The sequence below is a fragment of the Centropristis striata genome, chromosome 20, assembly GCF_030273125.1.
Source record: "Centropristis striata isolate RG_2023a ecotype Rhode Island chromosome 20, C.striata_1.0, whole genome shotgun sequence".
NCBI classification, from domain to species: Eukaryota; Metazoa; Chordata; class Actinopteri; order Perciformes; family Serranidae; genus Centropristis; species Centropristis striata.
In genome coordinates this window covers 23,414,504-23,437,166 of record NC_081536.1, presented here as the reverse complement: position 1 = coordinate 23,437,166, position 22,663 = coordinate 23,414,504, and positions in this window count along the sequence as shown.

Genomic DNA, 22,663 nt, shown 5'->3' with positions numbered 1-22,663 from the left:
TTTACATTGACCTGCAGGTAATTGTAGCTTTGCAGTGACTTTGGCATCCTTTTTTTTTACAAAGCAAGGGATGGTGTAGTGTAGAAATTGTTTCCAAGTTACATGTTTTTTGTCTCTTTCAAAACAAGAACTGCACAGTGTTCAGTCTTCAGTTCCTACGTGCAACTCTGTCTCACTGCCGCAGAAGGACTTCAGGTTCCCTTTAATTCTGAACTATCTCTTCTTCATCAGTGCAAGGTTTCACACTGACAGCCTGTCAATTACAAGCTCCTTTCTGTCATCTTAAGGCTGTCACTGCTGCGGACCGTATGCACAAAATTGACTAAATTACTAAATTGCCAATTCTCTTTGTGATTTTGTGTTATTACTCTCTCTCCCCCCCATTCACTACATATGTTCATAAGGTGGTTTAGCACTTCTGTCGTGTTTCTTGTCAGTCAGCCTGCATTACAGCATGTAAAGGGCACACTGTGACTCTCTGCAGGATTTTTCCATCTGAGCAGAGTGCTCAGTCAGATTCAGCACCACAGTTAACCTCATTTAACAATATAAAAAAAGAATATTGAACTAACAACACTAAAAGGACTGGATTTAATACGATGAAGCCATTCACTTTAAGCCATGGTGACAGTTGCAAATCTTTTTGCCCCGGTGCAGTCAAAAGGTGTGAAAGCAGCTGTTGAAACCACTTCACACACTAACTGCTACATTCCTATTACCAAAGACATACTCAGCATATTAAATATTTAATTAAAAAAGAGGGGTGATTAAATCTATAGTTTTGGTAGAGACCATTTTTCATAAGAAAACAAACATTTGCTTCATATATTTTTTGGGCAAATCACTGATCCTCTATAGCAATAACATTGCAGTAAAATACTTTTTTGTTCCAAGATAAAATCTGGGTTTTACAGTACAGCAAAATCAAATTCGGGAGGCTGGCCACATCTAAATTGCAGTGTGTAAGCACACTCAACAAAGCAGCACTACTAATTCTGAATAAATGCATGCACAGGGACTACAACTCTAATATAATATCAATGTTTCCTAATAGCAGTGGCACAAGATATATAACACTACTTACCAGGTTATAGTCTTCCAGGCTTACTGGCAGCACAATGCTACCATTACCAGCTCTGCAAGTGTGTTTTGTGTGTACCTCATACATCATGTTAAGAGGCTATTTCTATAGATCCAGCCTAGCTGTGGCACCATGTCTAACCCTAATCACCCTCTGTCTCTGGCTGTCTGTCTCTGCATGTCCCTCTCCCTCTCCCTTTCTCTATCTCTCTCTGACTCTTTCGATAATGGCACCAGTCTAGTGGCTGTGTCTGTTGAAATTACCTCACCACCCATTACCTTTCCCTGAGTCCGCCTAACCAACCCTATTTCAGCAACCCAAAGTCTACCAGAGCAGCTCCACAAAGTTATCCGGGCACAAAACCGAAGTCATTGAATGTGCTTTAGCCTGAACCCCAAATACTCATTAAGCTAACGCTCTATCATTAAGCACATTGTCCGGCGTTATTAATCTCAGAGGAGCCTTAAAAAGGCTTTCACTGGGAGGGAAAGCGAGCCAGCTGCAATTTCTTAGACGCTGCACAGTCTGTATGTCCATATATCAAAGCTAGTAAGGTGGTGAATTAAAAAAAAGAATAATTTAAATGAAGGCCTCCTGTCAGAGATCATCATAAAGAACCACAACCACAAATATAAAAACATTCAATTATATTTCCAGATATATGTTTCTAAAGGCTGCAGCTCACTGGTGTTTATAATCTATGATGTAGATGGGCTTCCCCTTATACGAGCAAAATGTACTCAGAATAGAGTGCAGATCTCTTCCAGGCCTTGTGAATCCTGCATAGCAGAGTTCTGATCATTCCAAACTCCACTGAGAAAATGAATATTTTAAAAGTTGATTTCTCGTCATATTGCTTACTGACCTGACAAAACATGAATTCAGCCTTTCTACACATGGCCATCATAATGTGGTTTTTCAGCATATTTTTGATCCGTCTACACTGTAATAAATGATCCTGTAATCATTTCATTTTACTTAATATATTTGATAAAATGTATTAAATATAAATGCGTCCTTGATTTTGAGGTAACTTTAATATAAAAATGTTTGAGATAGAATCCACTTATTTCGATCACATTAAATATAATCTTTATGTGTATGTAATCCTAAATCAAGAGAATTTTGAATGAATCCAACATAATATATTTAGTCCGTTTTTAATTGATAGGCACTTCCTGTTAAGTTGTTATTAACTCAATTTGTAACTTAGTTGGATTTAATTAATAATTTAATAATAAAATAAATCAATCTGTTGCCTAAATTTTATTGAGTAGCTATTGTTTATCATTTTTTACAGTGTATTGACATTAAATCACAGAAAAATCTGTTTATTTTGGTTACATTAGCTGCAGTCAGAACTCCCTGAACTCCATTCAGCAAACAAGCATTTTAGAAGTTGTTTGCTAGCAGTCTTGTAGACTGACCTCACAAAGCAAGAATTCAGACTTGTTACACATCTGCATCATGTTGTGTCCTTTCTGCATACTTTTGATCTGTCTATTGCAATTACATCAGAGTTAAATCAGTTTATTTTGGGTGCATACCGAACTCAGCATGGTACCGGCAGTCATCCAGATACATTTCCTGGAGAAGGTGATGAAATTCACTGAGCTGAGATAATAAAAGTCTAGTCAATATATAGTCCAATTAAAATGAGTACAGCTCTACATTAGCTTTTCAGTAACCACTGATGTGATCACGACTGATTTTAAGCCAGGTTATTTTAATAAATTTCACCGTGAAAAACATAGGTAATGTCCAAAAAATGTTTACTTTTTAACCTAATTTGACATAGATTTCTAGCTGTCTTTTGACCTGCAAATCACTCAAACTTTGCTTATTACTCCCTACCAGATGTGGAATGTGATGAGTAAAAATCCTCCTCCTCCAGTCCCGACTCTGCCCTTCAGATCTGAACGCTGCACAACACTGTGTTGCATTCAAGGTCCACCCCCTCTTGAAGGAGTGATGAGATGGATATGACACTGTCAGGGGGTCAAGGCTTGCTCGGCTGTGTCTGTGGATAACAACAACCTGTGCTCAACATTTGTCCCACTAGAACGCTATCAACTTTCTAATGTGATTTGATCCGCTATGACAATAGCTGTCTCATTTCTAAACATCCTTGTCTCTTGTTCTTTCCCATCTGTCACTATGATCCTCCCCAGATTATTAGTGGGGTCTTACACAAACCTTTGTCTCCTCTTTTGTCTTCTGTCATATTCCAGCTGGTAGTGTCTCCTACAAGGGGGAAAGGTGTTGACTGACAATAAAAAAATAACATAGAGTGTCTTAGGCGTTGGGCCGCTAGAAGCCTCCAAAACAGCTTTGGTAGCATAGACTCCCCAAGTCCCTACTGCAGGGAAGGAACACCATTCTTTTAAAATGATGCCTCTTATTCATTGACAGACTCCCCCCAGTGCATTATGGGACACATCTTAGCCTCCGTAGGCTACAGCTAACAACAACTCCTTTCAACATGGATTTGTTGGATTCATACTTTTCTAAAAAACCCTGCTGTTCCATTCTGGATTACAAGGCTTCTGAAAGGGTTATGATTGCACTGGAGCACTCGTTGGAAAGCTACAACAGTACCCCCTGTTCCAGGGTTATTAAAAAATAGCAATTAGATTACTTTGATGTTGTTGACGACATTGCCAAGCTCAGCAGGTGTGTGTCTGTGCTGTGATGTCTGTGTTATTTACGTCTTGGAGAATAAATCTCTTTCTAGGATTTCTCAATTTTAATGATTAAGAAGAAACTGAACAATAAAGAGCTTTTAGTGTAATGATGCATGGCGACAAACTATATCTAATGACTGGTGTCTTTGATGTTACCTCAAACAAAATGGGCTTTTTGTTGCCAGGAAATACTTTAGTCGATTGCTGGCTTGATGTTTTACTTTGTATTGGATTGAATTCCACCCCTTTGTGTTGCTCTGTCCCACTTCTGCAACTTTAGTTTCGTTCTCTCCTCCTTTCCTTCATACCTGCTTTTCACCTCTCCTCTGGTCTCTCACACAGAAACACAGGCCTCTTCAGGTTTTTTTTATTATTTATTTTATTGTAATCTCATGTTGACTTTGACTCTTCGATGCAAAGCAGACATTTCCCTCCCTGACCTTGAGACCGAATCAAAACATGGACGTAGCCTTGCAAAATGTCATAAAATACATTGGCATCAAAGGCAAAATAAAGCAGCTGACCTTTCTGAGTTCTGAGCTTTTTTGAAAGGCATTGATGGCATTAAGATGTGTTTAGATGTTGTGTTGCCCAAGAGGAGGCTCTGCTCAAAGTTTTCTTTCCTCCAACATTTCAGCACAAAGTCAACAGCAGATATAAATGGGCTGTGAAGCTCTGACAGGCTAATTGGCAAGCGTAAACACTCCCTTGCTTTCTTTCCTCCTCTCTTTTCCTCTCATCTCTTACTCTCTGCTTGTCTTTCTTTTGTTTGCACTTAACTTTGCACAACAAGGACCCAAGCTCAGGATTTCTCAATTTCAACAAAATCAACAATGGAAACAGATGGACTGTGAAGTGATGTTAGGCCGACTCCACTACAACAAAATCACTTTCCTCTTTTGCAGAATGGTCTTTTCCCCTTGTCTAACTGTTCAGACTTATTTGTACTGTACTTTGCACAATGAGCTACATTCAAAACAATCAGCTGTATTCAAGATTTCTCCATTTCAATGACATTAAAATATGCAGTTTGACAAAAAAAAGTCCTCCTCTCCCACTCCTTTCCCATCCTGTGTTCCCCTCCTTTCTTTGTTAATCAGAATGTACTCACTCTCTTCACCACCTCTCCCCCTCCTTCCCATTCCTCTCCTCCTCTCTCACGTCCTTTCCTCAGAATGTGCAGTTAGGATCGTTGACAACTTGGTTTCACCAGAACAGATTGTGTTTCCACAGAAATAATATCAGCTGCAGAGCAGAAACCATCTGAACCATCTTAAACATCAGCATGCACCATCAGCACACAATAACAATGATCCATACGGTAACCATTTGCAGTTAAATACCATCGTAGTGCCATATGAGCAATGAAAGTAGATTTTGAAATACGGTCTAGTTTTTTATGTTGTATTTCCCTATTTTCAAAGTTTCTTTTACGATTTCACTGTTTTATATGGAAAAAATAACTGCAGGCAATCTGGGACTAAATACTGTCTAATCTTCTTGTTGCTATAAGCACCATCCTGTTAACCACAAAGAAGTGTATTCCTTTGTTTCTGGGAAAACCAAAATCTAACCGAAAAAATCACCAGTCACATTATGTTGGTTCTGTGGTTATTTAGCAACAGTCTGGTGTGAGTTGCACTGTAAAGAGACTCACAAGAATAAAGCAATGGCTATTTTTTCTTATCCATCTGTGCAATTCACAGTAAAAGTGTGCAATAAAGGGCAAAGATGAGCAAAACATGAAAGGGCTTTGTGTAATGTTAGGGAGGTTAACATGGGCGTGCCTTGACCAAACAAAGTAACCAAAATGTTCTGGAACAAAAGTGTGCTGAGAAGTTCAGCAGCTGAGAGCAGGCGAGCAGCGTAGCATGCAGACCATCTTATTCATGGCACTAATATTGCAGAGCACCCAGTAAAAGCTTTACAGTTATTTTGCTTGTTGTTGTTGTTGTTGTTGTTATTTGCTGTTTTTTACTGCAATAAAAGTGTTTGTCTCATAACTCCATTAGCTGCATCTTATTTCAGAAGAGACTATTTTTGTTTTCATCTCTGTAAAATGTGCTAAAGTAGCCCGCAGTATATGATACAATATCATAAAAAGAAATGATACAATACCATTAAACTTTATAGGGCCATTTTGTGGGAATGGACAGTCGTTGTTTTATATGGAAAAAGATATAGCGCCAGCTTCTTAAAGATAAACTCAACTTTAAAATATATTTCAAGCAATCAGAATCCAACTATCCTGCTTCTGCCCTGTACTTATCATCCAGTTCTGCTACCATCGCAACACTTTTCTCCCAGTGTTCGTCTCAGAGACCTGAACTGGTATAATGAAACAAAGAATTATCTTCAGGAAACATGAAATAAAAAGTCATACAAATTCCCTGTGCCTTCCTACTGGCAGCCTTTTAGAGATGGAAGACTTCTTATTACAATCAAGATCTTCGATTTAATTCTTGAGATCTGAACTGTCTAAAAAAGTTTAATTTTTGAACACATCTACAGCCTGACTGGAACCACATTTGAGAGATAGATGCTAATTAAAAGGGATTGAAATAATCTCCAAATATTTGATTTTTCAGATTCCTGAGGATATTACAGATTTTTACAAGGAAAAATTGTGCACAGATCCAAAGTTTGAAGGTGTGTTTTTAACTGGCCAGTGGTTAAAGAAGCTGCTGTAAAATGATGGAAAAACACAATTAATTACTACAATTCTACAATGTCATCTAGCAGACGCTTTTATCCAAAGCGTCGTACAAATGAAAGTTAATACAACACAAGCAAAGATGAAGTCAAGAAACATAGCAAGAGTAAGTGCCGTGGGTTAAGTTCGAGTCCATTAGGACACAAGTGCATTTAGGTCATGCGATCGGTCAGTGTGATACTTATCGTTGTCATCTGTGTAGATAAAGAGTGAAGGTGTTCAGTAAAGAGTTGGTCTTCAGTCTCTCCTTAAAGATTGAGAAGGAATCAGCAGATCGGATGGAGTTTGGATGTTCGTTCCACCACCGGGGCACTACAGAGGAGAAGAGTTTGGTTTGAGACATAGAGCCTTACAGTAAAAGTCCCCTGTTGTCTGCAGCTCTTCATCTAACATCTCACTGTGGCTATTTCTGCAGTATGTGTAGGCTGGCTTTACTGAAAAAAGAATTGAAGAAATACTGAAGAATAGAATGGATCTCCTTTTTTGAACGTTTGTTTGTCGGTTAAGCTTTTAAAATGAAGCAGCAAGATCTGCTGTGTGAGATTTGTTATTTTCAAAGCAAAAGGCAAAGCTATTTCTTCATTCTAAAGTAACCATATGTTCAGAGCCAAGTCAGGATATAGTGTGATATCTTGCAGCACCCAGAAAAGATCATGGTTTGCATCCTGGTTTTTATTTATTTATATTTCTCAACATGATGCTTCCCTAATAGGCTAAAAAACAGTGTTCCACTGTCCTGTCTGATTGTCTCAAGTGTGTCCACCACACCCAGCATCACTGTGAGTTTCACCTGTGAGCAACACCCAGCAGTGATGTCACAGTGTACTGACACATGCTCGACTGCTCTCCCAAATCTACCTTCAGTCTCTCTGAAATACCCCAAACAGTCTGAGCTGTAAACTCAGCTACCACAGCCCTGCAATATGTGGATCTAACATGTAGTGACACACTCATGTGCACAATTCTACAGACTCATATTACTTGCACAAACTCTTTGACACTACAAAGACAACACACGCACAGCGAGTGAGTAATTTCACAAAACACTGAGCCTGCACTGTGGCAGACAACTAAGCATATTAAGCAGGGAGGACAAGAGAAAGAGGACGAGATGGGGAGTGAGACAGACAGCCAGAAACACAGACAGATGGAGGGAGAGATGGGTGATGTGTGAAAAGAGAGACAGCTGGGGAATAGCAAAGTGAGAGGGGGATGAAAAAATAAAAGAAACGACAGCCGTCAATCACTCTCTGTGTCTGTGGAGAAGGATTGAAATTCTGATCAGATCCCCAAACACACACCTGAATAAAAGGAGGGAGGCTGAGCTCTGTGTGTGCATATTTAGTTGTGTTTTTGTGCATGTGTATGAGTCTTTTAAGTGTGTGCATGTTTGTGTGTGTACGTGTATTTTTGCACGTGTTTTGTGAATATGGCCTGTGTGTGTGTGTATTAATATTGGTGCTATATTAATGCAGTTTATCTGAGCTGTGGGTTGTGCTGAGGGTTTGTGTCGATGTGTGTGTGTCCGTAAACACAGGGGTTCCAGGGCATACATAGATTCAACAACACATTAGTCCCTAGTTGGGTAAAAATGTCAATATTCACTATTCACACAAACAGTAAACCTCAGTACGCCAAACCAGTGGGGGATGGAGGTCAGCCCCATTTTTTTAAAGGTTATTTTATGTGGCATTTCCTTTATATTAGAGAGACGGAGAGATGAGGGATGTGAGGAAAGACTGCAAAATAGGGGGTTGAGAGAGAGAGAATGTCATGCCATATAGCTCCCCAGCTTGGGTTAAAATCGCTACTTTTTTCTTTTCTTTTCAAAGTGGTTATATTAACCCTCTGAAGCCAAAGCTGTTTAAAAGGGTGTTTTTCCTTTTACAAGTTACTTACTGTGGCCTTGTATTCACTAAATATGCTCTATGGAGTCAACACATTCATGGTAGAAAGTGGGGACAACTCAGAATAACACGGTTATAATGACATAATTAATAAAAACAAAAGAAAAAGAAAATTTTTTAAATTTGAATAAAATGGAATTATATATATATATATATATGTATATATATATATATATGTATATATATATATATATATATATATGTATGTATATATATATGTGTATATATATATATATATATATATATATATATATATATATATATATATATATATATATTCTACTTTTTTAAAGTGCTCAGAAGTGTCACAAACGTTGGAAAAGAAATTGGGTCTCCACATGCATATATATTGAACTATTTGCATTTTTACAACCTCTCCTGTCCTCTCCTCTCTGCTCTGTGTAACAGCCTGCTGTTATGTCGTCAGTGAATATTTGTCACATGGCTGTGTGTTTCAGCAGATTCAATCATATATTGATGATGTTGCTGAGGAGCACAGAATTTAATGTTTTTAAGCAGACTCTAGTTATTCTAAACGGGTTAGTATTGGCAAAAAAAAAAAATATGAATTTGATATACATCACAATTTTAAGCTTCATTTTGGTTATTTTTTCTAACAGAAACATCCATAACCTATGATCCATTCAAGGATTTTTGGAAAGTTAAAATTCCAACAATAATGCATGCTTATTTCTACAATTTTATGGTGTATTTTTGGTGACTTCTTAAAGAAAACAAACTTTTTTTGTGTGGGGTTCACAGGGTAAAGTGAAACAAACAAGTGAAATGGTGAGATTTCTCTCACATCCATTGCTTGATGAATAGTTACCTACATTTAACACAAATTACCTTTAACATTAATTCTGACATGTTTATGTTCAACCAATGCTATCTGCAGTTCCTTCTTACATGCTGGACCGGGTGCAAGAGGACACCCTATTGATAAATCCAGGCACTTAATGCATGTTATTAACTTGTTTACACAGCAATGTTTTTGCAATAAATATAAAACTAATTAGGTGCCTATAAATGTCATATGCTTTTTGCAGGGCTAACACTTCAACTGTTTCCCTACATCTATTTAGCTCAACATATTTTAAGTATGGCACACAGTCAGGATAATGACCCCCAATTTTCTCAAAATGTGTACACTGATTTTTACTGTGCAGGACTTTAGAAAAACTGTCCGCCAAATGGCAGCTGTGATTATGAATTCTTCCTCCCACCCATTCAGAAGAATATGAATAGCAAGAGGAGCAGCCTCAAACAATTCCATCGCTGCAACCCACCAGGCCTGTTGATAGCTCCATAGTTTTTGTGAGTGATAGGACAAAATTACAGATGACTCAAAACCAAATCAGCCAAATTATATCTGTATATCTATCTGTTGTGCCACTCAATTGAGTTTTTGATTTGATTTTTGCAACCCACTGCCTCCCTCATGCACTCTCTTTGTTTCTCCAGCATATTTTAATATATTTGAATTTTCTCCCCCGCTATCCCTCCCTATGCCTTCCTCTCTCTGCGTCTTTGAGACAGATAAAGCCTGGTGCTTTCGATTTGGAGCGTAATGGATGATTTTGCTGAGTGGAAAATGACGGGTTATTTCCTTGAAGTCTATCATGGCAGCGGCAACAGCGGTTTCTAAGTCAGCAGGGCTCAGTGGAACAAAGGAGGAATCCAGGTGATTTTGTTTGGTCTGTCTTTGATGCAACAGGGAGGATGATTGGAGGAGTTTCATCTCTGTGTTTCTGTCATTGTTTTCCATGCTCATGTCTTTCTTTTATGATTTTATTCACTGTCTTTTAATGTCTCTTTCCTTTTTTGCCTTTGTTCTCACAAATTTTTGCTCCTTTTTTTCTTTTGAATGTTTTAAAGTGGACATTTTTAAAAAGTTTTAGAGAAATTTACCTTGTTTTGCACGACCCTAATAGGGTTGATTAAAAGAAGATGCCACTTAAACATCAATCTACGGTGCTCTGCTATGGTAGCTCATACACTATGAAAAAAAACTGCATAAAGTAATTCTGTGGGACTTGGCATGGTGAAGTTAATAGACAGGTGCAGCAGCAGCTTCAGTAGTGTAGCACATTGTAATATATATGTTTACTTGAGTGCAAACTATGAGCTGGTATTGAATGGTACAGTAAGTCAACACTAGATACTATGTGATTATATTCTTCAAGGTCTACGTACATTTTCTGTGCCGTGAAAGGCTGCAGACAAAAGCTGTTTCCATTATAGCTAATACAGATGGAGACTAATGTACAACACAAATGTGGTGACTGAAGTGCATGCAAATGTTTGAATATTACATTGTGTCCTTTGGGTTTTGTGCATAAAGGATTACAATATTGTCAAAGAAAAAAAAAAACATAAAGTACATGCAGCATACACTTATATGCTAACTTGTCCTGAATATAAAATATAAAGCATTCCTGGCTTCGCAGACAGTATGAGACAAACTCAGACAAGAAGCGACAGACAGGCTTACTTTTCAGAAGTTAGAAGCAAGGTACAGAACATAAATACATTCTGCTGCCCACAGTGGCTGTGGCTTATTGTATTTACAAGGCGTGTTTACAATGCAACGGCCAGATACATGTCAAAAGAGATGGTTATTACCTGACAAATTGGCTGGCAGAGCATACAATCTCAGAGTTTACCAGCAGTAATCCCAGTACAAACCAGCATTCCTCATCAGTCATTGCAGGAGCGCTTTCAGAAGCAGCTTTGAAGTAGATATCTGCCAGTCAAAATTGCCTTCTTTAAGCAAGACTTTTCCTGCTTCCATGGCTTTACAAGAACATCAACACAAAAACATTCAAAAAAGTCTGCAAGACTGTTTGTGAGATCTTGCAGTATTTCGTGGGAGATTCAGACAAATAGCAAATCGAGGGAAATAAGCAGAGAGGGACACAGAGGTGAAATGAAAGGGACAGAAAATAAATCAAGAAAGGGAATGAATACTGAGATTCAGAGTTGAGAAAGAGGTAGGTTGGAGGAGAATTGAGACAAGGAGACAAGTGGAGGTTTGGAGGTGGAGCGCTAGAGAAGTGAGAAAGGGATTGTAGCGAGCTGTGGAGGATCAGAACTGATGGACTATAGGAGGTAAAAAGATGGAGGCAGTTAGACAGGAATGGAGTGAGAGAGTGATCCTATGTAATCCTCTCCTGGGTGGTTGATTTGGGAAAAAAAGGAACACTGTCAGTTATATAAGTAGTCAGCAAGCAGCCATTCAATGAGGTGTCTGATTGTCAGTGAGCCAGCTAGCTACTGCAGTCAGTAACTCAGCCAAACTATCAGTTATACATCAAACTTGTTTAAATTAAAAAGGAAATCAGTGGAACATTTAACAACATGTACCACAGCTGTCTTCATCTGCCATTACCTTTGATTGTAGCTCACGAACTTAGCACCACAAAGATGATCATATTGATAAACGTTTGAGTCCAACAAGATCTCCAATACAGAATGGACCTTTTGTTAATACCACCCAAAACAACTCATGAGCGATGATCCGTATGATCATTTCACATCTCACAGTTTTTTATTTTTTATTTAACCTAACAGGTAACCTTATTGAGACCAGGCAGCAATCTCCGTGTCTGAGCATGGAGGTAAACCGGGAAGTGCCTTAAGCTGCATTCTACCGAAAATTCCAGCAGGGGGCGTTAAGTTTGGCTGCAAAAAATTCGGTCCATTCATTTCAGTGCAAAATGAGAAAACTTCTCACTTGATTTATTTCCTCAGAATTTTTTTTTAGGACAACACTATAGTCTCAATCGCTGGTAAAAAATCTTCTTCAAGACAATTTGATGTTAATAGTTCTAATAATGGCCCCATTTAGAAGAAAATAGAAGATAAAGAATCATATGATATGGGGCATGGCTACCTTTGATTGACAGGTCACTGATAAGGCGAGCAGTCATCAGGAGAGAAGCAGAGCAATGCGTAGCCACGGCAACGTGTCAATAAAGTTATATAGAACATTATATAGATAGAAAAAAGGACGTTTACCGATTTGGTCTCATAACTTTGACCCTTTCACTGTATTTTCACTTAATGACTTATTTATTTATTTTATTTATTTATTTGAATGCTTTGTTCAGGAAAAATGTCTTGTTCAGCATTTGGTTGGACTAACAGACACTCCAAGGAGTCGCTGTTCATTTTTCTGAGGTAAGTAACTTAGATTTAGTTTTTGTTTTTTTGCTAGCCAAAGCTAACATCCCAGTTAATGCTCCAGTTAATGCTAACATGAATTAGCAGTGACTTCTCTCAGTCAGGTTGAGGTGTAGAGAGGCTGTAGTTAGTGATCAGATCCCTCTCGCTCCTCCACAGTCCAAATATGGTTTGCTCCCCGTATCAGAACCAAGATGGCGACGAGTGTAACGCTAAACTCGATGCTTCCAACAGGCCACAAACCAATGACATCGCAGTGACTACGTCCATTATTTATATACAGTCTATGATTGAGACAAGGGGTCTCATTCTCAAGAGAGATCTGATTAACATTCAACAGCAAAACAACACAAAGTTACATAGAACAGGACATTCACACAAAGAGAAAACAGAACACAGTCCAAAAAAGTAACAAGTGCGAAGTGAGCGTTCTAAAAATAGCACACAAGTCATTAAACGAATTATATAAAATTTGATTCACAAAACGTACACCACAGAAGTTACATAAAAAGTGGTTCTCCTGGGTGAAAGTCTGCTGTTTTTTTAAAAAGGGGAGGAACATATAAAAAGTAAAGTCGTATTTTGTTGCCTGTGCAAACGCCCTATATTGTAATTTTTTAGGTAAGATCAGTGTCTTTGTGTATTCTGAAAAGCGCTATATAAAATTGATGCATTATTATTATTATTATTATATTCTTTGTGATCAAAAACTAGTCTAGACTAGCACAACCAAACATGACGCAGGTTCATATCGTATATTTTGTGCCACAAATGGTACAATTCATGTTACATGTGATATAGGAGATTTGCTTCTGTAAGAGAGGCCTCACCCTGACCCTCGGGGCCACAACCTGACCCTTGGTCAGAACAGAGTCTCCAGTCTATTTGGGAGCTCTGGGGACAGGTGCATATCTGACAGAGGAGATGTTGCAATGTGGACAAAAACAAGGCTATATATCAGATAGAAGAAGGGTTTGAATGTCGGCCTAAATAAGGTTAAAAAGTAAGTTTAGTAGTGTATCTGTGCCCGGGAAGACGCGCCCATGCGTTGCATATGGGCTTAAATGCCCTTACACATAGAAAGAAAGATAGAGAGAACAAGGGCTACATTGGATTTTTTGATGAGTGATAATAAAGAAAACTAAAAGGAACTTCAACTTGGACTTCAATCCATTTTTCTCACTCTCACACTACATTCAACAACACAAAACATAGCAAGCTAGATAATATTAGCCAATTCTGACAGCAAGAGATCCAGTTTGGTGTTTGCCAGCAGCCTGAGAGTCCAAGATTTACTCTAATCCAACAGCTTCCTGCTCATTGACTCTCTCTCCCTTTCTCTTATGATTATTCTACATCAATTTCGACTCAGGCACGGCACACATATATTTAAAACGGTCATATTTTGTAGGATATAAGGACCTTTCTGCATTGAGTTTCTGTAACGTATCATACAAACCTGATCATGAGAATATGTTGTCGAGGGCCGATCCATAACCTGCCACAGGTGCACTTGAAATATCCCATGCTGCCTGCAACACAGAGCAGCTGAACGACGTGTCTACTGCCACCATCACCTGGAGCTACGCAGCTAAAAATCGATGGATGGATAACTCTGAATTGGTTGCATAAGCCTTTTTTCCCCCCAAACAATATAAATCACACACCAAACTGTCTCTTTCTGTGGCAGATGCAGAGGTGTTTATTTTCCTCAGGGTTTTGTTTTCCAGCGGAAGGTCATACCTGCCAAACATCTTTCAGCAACTTTGGAAATGAAAAATATGATTTACAAAAAAAAAATCTTCCATCTCGGCTCCAGTTTTTTTGTGTTATAAGTTTGAATATACAATTGTACCCAGTTAAGGTATTTAGTGTGCTGCATCAGTGCTGAATCATTGCTGCTTTTATAAATGTGTGATATCCTTGGCAACCTTTTGAATATGTTCACAAAGACAAATAACACCATACTGTGTCAGAATGTATCTACAGTGGGTTTACATGATTAATAGTTACAGGCAATAACTAAAATATTAATTTATTATTGACTCTGGTAATAAACCGAGTGTTATAGTGTGAGTTTTGGGGGTCACCTCGGAGGAATAATGAATGCTTCTCAGGGATCCTAAGTTATAATTTGTAGCTCAAACTGTGGTGGCCCTTCAGGTCGAAGCCACACAGAAACCTTGAACCTGGAAAAAGTAAACTTTATAGGTCTTCTAAATGTTTCAGGAATCCATTAATTTTTCATGTCTTTGAGGGTGATCGCTGCATAAAGACTGAGTCGGAGAGGAGAAGACAGAATGAGCAAGAGGGGGAAAGTAATTTTGTGATTGTCAGTGTTTTCAAAGCTCACTTTTCACATTAGCCTTACTTAAATTTTTCATGATTTTATGGGCCTTTTTTCTGTGCTTCAATTACATTTTGCATTAAATATTACATTTATTTTGAATATGTACAGGCTACAGCTTAGAAACAGTGCCTGTATGTTTACGAGCAAGTGTTTTCTACTGTCATGTTGCTCTCCTCACACTAATAATTGTCACATGCCTTGTAGCATGTGTGTGTGTGTTCTCATGCATCTGTTCCAGTGAGAGTGTGTGTGTGTTGGTTTGTGTTTAGTGTTGGTTTTGAGCACGTGTCTGCATGTTTGTGTCACGGGATGTTAATTTTGTGGCTTGCTAGCTGGCTAATGATCTGCCAGTTACCATGACAGACAACCAGTCACACTGCAAGAGACATGACAAACAGCATGTTGTGTGTATGTGCGCACACATGCTCCTGTGACTGTGTGTGTGTGTGTGTGTGTGTGCGTGCGTGCGTGCGTGCGTGCGTGTGTGTGTGTGTTTACACTAGCAATCATGTTAGTGGACCTATTTAGGATCTTGTGCTTCCTTCCTAATTATTTATAAATGTTTTCTTTCCTCTGAAATGGCTGGAACACACACACACGCACACACACACACACACACACACACACACACACACACACACACACACACACACACACACACACACACACAGAGGCTAACTCAAACTGAGACAGATAATCAAACACTATTACTGTCCTTTCTCATGTACCCGCCTGAATCTTTAGATCAACTTTATTGCTGCAACCATTTACAGGATGGTGACATCAATGAAAAGAAATGGCCACTGTACTTTCCACATAATTACAACTGTCTGTGTGTGTGTTGGTGTGTATTTTTGTGTGTGTCTGACTGCTAAAGCCAACACAGCAAAATGTCTGTCGAAACTGCAGCATATTCATGTGTGTTGATGCCTATTTATACATGTGTGTGTGTGTGTGTGTGTGTGTGTGTGTGTGTGTGTTCTTAAGAGTTGCTGATCATGTGGACACTTAATCTGTTCGTGATGGAGAATGATTGATTTGCTGGATAGATTTTCCTCAGTGTAATGCGACTGCGCACCCATACACACACACACACACACACACACACACTGAAAAACGTCAGCATGGATGGGAAATAGATTGGCTGTGGCCCTGTTAACCCTTCACCTAGAAGATGTTTATATATAAATGTGCAGGTATTTGTGATTTTTTCTTTGTAGATCGCAGAGAAAACAGAATGAATCGGAATTATGTGTGCCTCATGGTTCTGCAGGTTGTTCCAGCTCGTTACACACACAACAGCGCCAATTTGACCTGCAGCTCTACTAATCAGAGATTAAATCCTGGCTTGGTCAGGACTGTGAGGAATGAATAGTTTACAAATTTATTATCTGACCACCATTAATGATTTGAAATGCTGACTTTTTAAAACATTGAAAAAAATACATTTAAAATCCTCCACATGACATCTACAGTCCTTGAACACAGTTTTTTCCCAAGAGGGGATAATATCAAAAGTGGATCAAAGCCACTTCAGCAGTTAAGTGAGTCCGGCTGTTGCTTTGATTGGTGTCACATTGGAGAAGTTGACCGTGAGAACAAGCTGCCTCTGTCTTGAGATAAAGTCACATGTCCATCAGAGGATCAGATGAAGTGGTACATTAACTGCCATCCCTTTTCCATTTATGAGTGCATCAAATTAGTATCAGGAGATATCGTTTTAAAATATATCTCAGGGGACAGATTCTGCTTCATGATAGTGAAAGGGGAAACTCAGATGCACCTATTTACTGTAACATTTATAAAATGCTCCTCATCCTTGTATTTTGATATGGACTGACTTCTTTAAGTGTATTTTTAATTTATATATTTGTTATTCAATTTAAATTTCAAATGTTATGTATTTTTCAATGTTGGGATGTAATTGTTTTTAGTGTTATTTATTTGTATTCACGTATATATGTATTTATTACTATGCATATGTCATAAAATTATATAATACATTTACATTAAAATTTGATATATTTCTCAATCCTGGGATTTAATTGATTTAAATACATCTGTATTTTTGAAAATGTATTTATATGTATATTTATTACTCAATTTAGATTTCAAATTTGATTTGTTTTTCAATGTTGGGATGTAAGAGCTTTAAATTAATCTCTATTTACTTTTTTTTATTTTATTCATTGATATATGTATTCATTACTTAATTCAAATTTTTTAAATTGTATTTATTTTTCAGTTCTGGAATCGAATAGTTTTAAATAAATCAGTATTTATTTTTTAGTTATTGATAGATGTATTTATTACTTTATTTTAAGTTTTACTTTGATGTACTTTTTACATTTTTGGATTTTATTGTTTTATTTATTTAGTTATTTATTTATTTGGACAATGAAATTGGATTGCAGCTTGTGTCCCTGTTCAATTACAACTCAATCTTTTTTGTTTAAGCATGACGACGATCAAAGTGGATCCTGTGTACAGACATGCAGGAAGCAGTGAGTCTGACTGTGAATACTAACTGTCACTTCTCCCTCTTCTCTCTCTCTCATGTTTTGCTTCTTGCTTGGAGTGCGTAGACTGCTCTATTCAAGACAAGGTTATAGAGAAAACAAGATGCTCTCTATGGAAAAGAAAAAGTGTCTTCTGATGTAAAGCATGCGCTATGAAGGACAAGATGAGGCTATTGAAAGAGAAAACGTGCATTGTTTCTGTCAGATTCAAACCTCCAATCTCCAGTAAACTACTGAACTACTAAATTAATCTGAAACTGGGAGTTGTTCTGAAGTTTCCTGTTCTTCTTTGGCATTAAAACAACATACCACCACTGATTTTGCCTTCGTATCTTGTTGTTTTAAAATTTCACATTATGTTTCCTTCTGTTGCCTGTTTTGATGCTGTTATCTAAGTCAGATGTTTTATTGCTTGTCATTCTGATGTTTTCTTTTTGTATTTGCTTTGAATTTGGCTTGCTTTGTATAAGCCTCTTATATATTTATTTTTTTTTATCTTATTTGCACACATTTGTCTTTTGCTTTTTTTTAAGAGGGGTTTTTATTTTTCTGTGTCGCCAAACTAAAATGTGAATCATTCTTTGCATGTGGTAGACCAGGAGACAGGTGTCTCCTCAAAAAACGTCATTATCGACCAAATATGAGTTATATTTACGTTTATGAGTTTAAATGGCGGATGTCACACTTGGGGAGGGAGATGGGTCGAACAAATGGCAGACTTTCACTTAGGAGAATGGGATTTGTGTCCCATGTGAAAACAAAAGTAATCGATTATTACCGTAGTCACATCACCCTCATAACTACTTCACTGCCATCATTTACATACATTTATTTACAGTTTAAACTGTCTCAGAATGCTCTGCTCTGTACCATCACCTGCAACACACTCATATGTCGTTATTGGTGGTACTGACAAACCAGCTTGTCCTCCTGTCAAAAACGTCAATATAGGTTGTGTGTAAAGGTAGCGAAAAACAAGCTATAATTACGAATTTCACCATCCGCTGTAATGTGCCCACTGCCATCTTTTCGGCATGTCGGTTGGAGGATGGGGGTGGTGGATGGGTCAAACAAATGGCGGACTCTCAGGAGAGCAGGGTTTGCATCCTGTGTGAAACAAGAGTAAACCATTTTTAACTTAAATTATGTTGTTTACATAAGTTACGTGAATCACGTTTTTTAACTTACGTTTTTTAGGTAACTTGCGGCAGTCACATGACCCTTGTAATTACCTCATTTCCGGCATTTACATACATTTATTTACTGTTTCAACTGTCTTTTATAATGCCTTACCAGACGTTTTTTGCCCTACAACAACATAAATCCACAGAAACTGGAGACTCGATCCTGTGTACCTACTGAATTTGGAAAGACTCCTCATCAAATATGGTAAGTCTGTTGTCTATTCTCTGCATATTTTTCTCCTTCTGTATTCGTATGTACAAGTAAGTTCTTATCAGGCCGTAAGAATGAATCTACAGTAGATAGAACGCTAACTTTGATTTTGAGAAAGGAGCCGGTGGGCGATGTTTAAGCCTTACACCTACAGTGATTCACAGCTTCACACCCAATCATTTCAACCTTTTCCAATCATCTCAAAAATAGACTAACAAACAAAGCCTTCACGAGTGGTTGTTGCTATTGTACAACTACCAGTTTTGTCCTGCTTTATAAATCATTCTTTCTTCAGAAAGACAATATATGGGGTATTCATATATTGTGTGCAAAAGCACCAACCCTTTCGTATAATCTAATGAAAACCTTTTAAAAAAAAAAATCATCATCCCGTTATTTATCATCTTGTGGGTGCTCTTTCTTAAAACTTCTTCGGTGTTGCCTACCCCATAAGTTTGTACAAATTTTACCTAAATAGAAACCAGAATGTGAGATTTACAGCAAAAGCCGCTGGAGCTTAGAGAAGTTGAAGAGACTTTACATGTGGGCGTATGTAATAAAAAGTAGTTGACAGAATAAAACTAGAAAAAAACTTACCACTTATTATGGTGTACAGCTAAAATCTATCACCTGGGATCCTTGTTGCAACTGAAATATCTCTCTATCGCTCTGTCTTAGTGCAATTGTACTTTACATTAAAACAATTGTGAAAATGGAACCACAAAAAGCATCCAGACATCATCAGTTCAGGTTTTTCTCCAGCAGGCTGAACACCATCATCACACATTTCTCTGCTGCTCTTCTTGGTTCTCTCCATTAAGCTATCAACTTCCCTTTTACTGGTTAAAACTTAAGCAGACTTCACCTCAGAAGGTTAAAAATAGATGCACTATAATGCCAATAAAACAAGGTCATCAGTATAGCAGACAAGTTAAAGAGAGTTTGCTAGATTTTATATGGCTACCACTATAAGGTCACTTAGCAATAAACAGGAAATACTGTTCGTATATAAAACTGTGAGAGAAACTGTAAGAGAAGAGAGCAAGAGGACGAGAGAAAAGGACTTTTATCTCCGAGCCATTCTACTGGTGATGTAATATCAACATTCCTCCATTACCGCAAAAAACATCCTGAAAATTATATTTTATCCAGAACAAATGTTGACTTTTTGTCCTTAAGCCAACTTGGCAAACTTTTTGTTAGATTAAAGATGTCACTGGATGGTTTTAAACTCCAGACGATAACACTGTAAATCAACTTTTGATGGTCATGAGAAAACTATAATGGTAATAATAATAAAAGATGTTTAGCCATGAGGATGGGGAAGCTCATTACAAAATGACATAAATAATTAAGACCACCTAAAATTAAGCATGAAGCCTTTCTAACTGAATGTGGGCCTGCCCATGCATAACAAGGCTGATGAGATTTAATTAGATTTGTTTGTAATAATGGAGCAGCAAATGCCCAATTGTTTTATCTTTTTAATGATAAATACGCAATTGCATTTCTGCTGCACAGATGAAGTTTAAATCATCATTTCAACAAAAGAAACAGAAGGAGAAAGCATGAAAACATTAAGATTGCAGAAGTCAAAGGTACAGTAAGAAACAAATCTTTTTTAGAGGAATATAGAGCTATTTTCAGCTATGAGGAAAATAGAAGTAGCATACGTCTTTTCCTTGATTTCTCAACTACTCTTATTTCTTGATTTATTGATAGCTCTAATGTAACTTCCAGGTCTTGTATTTAAAACTAAGAGATTCGTCCTTTCCTCGCCTTCTCCCCTGCCATCACATCTCCTCCTTCATCTCTACTCTTTATTAATTTTTAATATGAAGAATAGAGGGCCCATTCAGGATGTGTAATCTGCATGTTTTAATAATGGGGAGGTTCACAACATACATTTAATCGCAGCACATACACACACAGTTGGATCCACGTTGTAACCGGTATTCAACATAATGCTGCAACACTGCAGACCCCGTGAGGAAAAAGTTCAGCTGTCGTTGGATCGAGCTTCCGACTGGTTTGTGATTTAGGTTTGATTTTACATACAAGTCCTGCCCGGTGCAGCTTCAGAGATCTATCTGAATCCCCACATACTGGCTACACTGCAACAGAAAAATAAAAAGTAATGATGATAGCAATTATTATCACAGCGGTCTCCTCCTAATCCCTCATTTTGTCTCCGTTGGTTTTCTCCACCATACTGACATCACGCCTGGCTCTCTCTTTACCTCAGCTCTACCCTCCATCTCACCGTCCGCTGCGCTTGTTTCTCCTGCATGTGGACCCCCTGCTACAGCAGATAGGTTCTCTATCTCTTTGCTCTCAGCTGGACAGAGACACATCAACGCTCCACTGAGCTTCAAGAAAACCCTCTCCTCCCTGGCTCCCACAACCCCTGCGTTTCTCAGTTTCTCCTCCTCCACCTCCCCTGATCTCTCTTATAGGTTGTCTCAGTGAGAGATGGCAGACAAGTGCCCCTGCTGTGGTTACAATCCTTCCACAACTGTGTCTCTTTTTCTCCTCGTGCTCCTGCTCTCTGTGTGGCTCGCTTATTCACACCAAGAATGTGCAGATGGTGACTAGAGGAGCGCAAAACTTGTGACAATATCAAGAAATAACAAATAATATTCCAAGCATTCTATCTTGACGTACACAGAGTTTTGGTTTCATTTGCCCAACTATTGACATATCCATTGCTCAGATTTGTGTGTGGTGCAAAGATTCAACAGCGACATCTCTTTCCCAAGGCAGATAATCTAAAGACATGCAGTGGGGCTGTTTCTTCAGAAAAGCATAATGACATATAATGAGGTCTGTGGTTTTGCAGCAAAGTGGACATTGCTTATATTATATTTTTTGTTGTGAACTGATTGTTGTGAACCGATGTGAACTCCATTTTTTATCATTTCAATTTTACAATATTATCAGTCTTTGCAAAAACACAATGTTGCATGATTACCTTCTTTTTTCATGGTTACATTTCCCTTTCTATGCTCCTCTCTCCAAACCAATCTTCTTTTCTTCTTCTCATGTCCACGAGAGCCACATTAGTCAAAGGCAGACGAGCAGCTACAGCTCAGAGGGAGGGCGAAGGGCTGAGCGACCCCGAAGAAAAGCGAGCGAGAAGATGAAAAAGTGAAAGTGGACGTCCCATTGTGACAGTTAATATATGTCCCAATATTCATTACATGGTCCTCCCCCTCCCCTCTCGCCTCCCCCTTGACCGCTCAACCTGGGTGGGATTTAAATGAAATGGCGTGTGCAGGTATGCGTGAGTGAGAGAGACAGCATGAGGGAGAGAAGGAGAATCAGATCTGCCTTGTAAAGTCCTTATTAAAGTTTCTGCTTCATTACACAGGAGCATTTCCACAGACCCATGCAGAGCAACTGTGAGACATGGGCTTATGTGTATGCATGCAGGCATCGGAGATGTGTGCATCTGTTTCTCTATCTGAACAAATGTAGCGTTTATGCGTCTCTGTCATGATATAGCAAAATGTGTGTGCAGAAGCTCAACATGCACCTCCTCAAAAATCTAAATATGTCAGATGTGATTGGTGATCTCTGGCTGCTCGTGTTTCTGATGCCAGCAGAAAAGGATAACAGAGATTATTATTCAGTAGATAATCAAATGTGTATTTTGTGAGCTACACACTGCAAAAAAGCCAACTTGTATTTTTTGGCCTAAAACAGTGATTTAAGTTGGTAAAACTTGGAAATATAAATTATTGATATTTAGGGCAATAATGTAAGTTAGCACAACAAAGCAAGCCAGTTGTCTGCTCAAAAACAAGTTTGTGAGTTGTTGTTACTTATA